This window comes from Giraffa tippelskirchi, chromosome 2, assembly GCF_054371585.1.
Source record: "Giraffa tippelskirchi isolate mGirTip1 chromosome 2, T2T-mGirTip1v1.2.pri, whole genome shotgun sequence".
Taxonomy (NCBI): Eukaryota; Metazoa; Chordata; class Mammalia; order Artiodactyla; family Giraffidae; genus Giraffa; species Giraffa tippelskirchi.
In genome coordinates, this window is record NC_137276.1 from 48,675,810 (window position 1) to 48,679,578 (window position 3,769).

A 3,769-nucleotide genomic window follows, 5' to 3' on the forward strand; every position below is an offset into this window, starting at 1 on the left:
GAGTGGGGGAGGCCTCATCCATGGTGATGCCACAAAGGTGAGCAGCAGACACGAACACAGTACCCAGAGCTGAGCCAGGGACCTGCCGGGAAGGAAGAAATCTCCAGGCTTCGTGAGGATCAAGATAAACCAAAACATCAGCCTTGCTGCCCCCAAATCTCTTACTGGTACCACTCGTTTGGAAATATCAAGAAGGAGCAGAAGTAAAAATGGTAGCCTTGGGAGCCGCAGACAAAGGAAGGCTGTGTGGCCAGAGCAATGAGACGAGCTCACAAAACTCTTTCCTGTGTATCACTGTGCTCATATTTCCATCCACAGAATCCATCTTTCAAAATTTCAATGAGCCAAGCTCCTGCCTTCACTTCGTCTTCAGCCCAGCCCAGCTCCACGTTCACACAGAGTCTGCGCCTCCAACCCCCCACGGTTTCACATCCCTCCCACCAGCCATTTCACCAATGAGGACAGTGACTGTCATGCAGTCTTCATTAGAGCCTGGATCACCGGAGCCCCCAAGGAATACTGGCTGAATGGATTAATCTAAACTCTCATCATCTAGGATAAGAAGAACATTCCCATTTTTGGACAAAAAATAAGGCTCTGATTTTTTTTCTCATCCTAACTGTAAGAACCAGGATTTGGTTCCAAAGCTTCTAAGTGTCTTCTAAGCTTCTAACATGCTACATGTTCAACACAAAGTTAGATCCTAAGTTGGAAAGTACTGCCTTCACAGTTTTTTAAATTTTTTAAAATTGAAGTATAGTTGAGGTACAATATTATATGTTATAGGTATATAATATAGTGGTTCACAATTATTTTCTTTTGAACTTTTTGTTTTGTATTGGGGTATAGCCAATTAACAATGTTGGTGATTCACAATTTTTAAAGGTTATACTCCACTTACAGTTATTATAAAATATTAGCTATATTCCCTATGTTGTACAAGATATCCTTGTAGCTTATTTCATACATACTAGTTTGTACTTCTTAATCCCCTGCTCCTATAATGCCCCTCCCTGCTTTCCTCTCTCCATAGGTAACCACTAGTTCGTTCTCTTTATCTGTAAGTCTGTTTCCTTTTTGTTACATTTATTAGTCTATTTCGTAGAGTCCACATATAAGTGATACCATACTGTATTTGTCTTTCTCTGTTTGACTTGTTTCACTCAGTAAAATACCTTACAGTCCATCCTTGTTGTTGTAAATGAAAAATTTTACTTTTTACACCTGAGGAGTATTTCATTATACAGACACACACACACCACATCTTTACCCATTCACCTGTGGATGACACTTAGCTTGCTTCCATATCTTGGCAATTGTAAAGGAAGAGTTACTGATTAATTTGCTAAAAATCAATTTGCCAAAAGCCAATTTATAAGGCATATTAGATGAATATCTTAAACACAGTGAAGAAGGTTGTTGCAGCTGCTTTGCTGATAAAAGCAGAGGCAGGGGTAGACACCTTGGCCAAGGCAGTGTCATGCATGTAGAAGGTCAGGGCATAGGTTCATGAAAGGGGCATGATGGTAAACTGGATTTAAGGGGAAAGCCACCCACTCATATATAAAATGATGTGTGCAAAAGCAGAGAGAACTAAACTTTGCCACAAAATCCACAATAAATCAGAAAGCAGGTCATTCTGTGATTTGGAATTCCATCACTTGATTCTCAATGAACTAGCCATTGACAAAACATTTTTCAGTGAACTGTGCTGCTTCCCACAAAAGACCCTAAGAGAGATCTATACCCTTGGCTACCAGAACATTCACTTTGGTCACCTACCCAAGCGTAGGAAATTTAAAGACAACTGAACTTAGCTCTCCACAGTCAACTCTTTCCTTACCCTGCAGCTCAGCTCTTTTGAAAAGAAGGCTGATATCATTTCTGTGATATATTCCAATCCTTTTTCCTGTCCATTTCCATCTTCACTAAAACATCCTTTCTTCGGGTTGCTTTCTCCCTCATTCTCTTGTTCTCATCCTCACTCTCCTGCTAATTCCTGTTCTTTCTTCCTATAAACAAGGATATAAATTACCACTTAGCTTGAGCTGGGTAGTGTATCCTTGGTCTTTATGAAGACAGCATGCTCTATAATGGATCGCCTTTGTGGAAAAGTGCAATCCCTGCAATTAGGAGCACTTTGATGGAGAACTCAAGCTCTATAACTCAGGAGATCATAACTTCTGGTGAAGTTCAGTTTAATGCAAAAGAAACATGTGTTTCCTGTCCCTTATTCTAAATCGATTGAGCCATTTGTCTAATTTAAACACTCTATAAATTACATACATCCTCCAAAGATAGGGACGAGGTCGACATACTTGATATATGCTTTTTCATATGGCTTGAATCCATCACTGTCTTCCACAAGGCCCCTTAGCTTTATCCTGAGTGGATGGAGGCCCCATAACTCTCTGATCTACTCCATTTTCTCTGACACCCCTTAGGATTCTTGTTCAGACAATTTGGCCAAAGAATTATGGCTGACTTTCAGTAGGCATGGATTGAAGGATACACTAGTGCTGCATCCTTCACTATCCTATACTTTAGTAGCACAATCATCAAATTCTCTCCTACTTCTCTTCTCACTTTGTCCACTACTATAGGAGACTTGATGAGGAAAAAGTCAAAGAAGGTAGACTGGGCATGGGTGCTTGTGGCTTAGCTTGAACTCGCTGCACCCCTCTGATTCTTAGGAGGGTAGGTTGTGACTAACATATGAAAATGGCAGTTCCAGGAATCGGAGCAATCCAAGGATCCCTCAACAGAAGGTGGGACATTTCAGAGAAATGAGTAGACACCCCACTCTCTTATAGCTTCTCATGTGTCTGTCAGGAAAACAGAGCTTGGAAAGTTAAAAACAGCTTTATTCAATTCCCTAACAGGTAGGGGTCTGGATCATTTAGTTTCTGCCAACTAGATGACTTTTTACATTTTAATTTGAAATAGAATTGAGTAAATTCTGTAAGTGAACTATATACACCAGTTAAAAGTGAGATTGGCAGAGTTCATTTTAAAAAAATGAATCAAATATATGTGGTCCATAAGATAGTCACTTCAAATATAACAATACAGACAGTTTGAAAGTAAAAGAAGGAAAAAGATTTATCATGCAAACAATAGTTAGAGAAAACAGGAGAAACTTTATTAATATCAGATAAAGTAGATTTTCAGAGCAAACATAATTACCAGAAACACATTATTTAATGATAAAAGAGTTGATCTACCAAGAAGACATAGTAATCTTAAGTGTGTATGTGCCAAACAATGAAGCTGCAAAATATGTAAACTAAAAAGTGATAGATCTGAAAGGAGAAATAAACAAATCAGTAATTACAACTGTAAACTTCAAAACCCATTTCAAAAATGATAAAAAAAAAAAAAAAAACAAGAGAAAATGGGCAAGGTCACTGTCAACCAACAGGAACTAGTGGGCATTTATAGAACACTTCACTCAACAGCAGGATATACATTCTTTTCAAGTGCCTCCAGAACATATGCCAGGTAGATACTATCTTCGGCTTTGAAACTGGCTTTAAGAATTAAAATCACAGAGACTGTATTCTCTGACTACAATAAAATCAAACTAGAAATCAATGACAGTAAGTTCCCAAGAAAATCTCCACTCAGAAACTAAACAGCACACTTCCAGATAATCATATGAGTCAAAGAGCACATCTCAATGGAGACCAAAACTATACTGAACTAAATGAAAGCCAGCATATAACATCAAAATTTGTGTGACACAGCTAAAAGCAATGCTGAGGGGGAA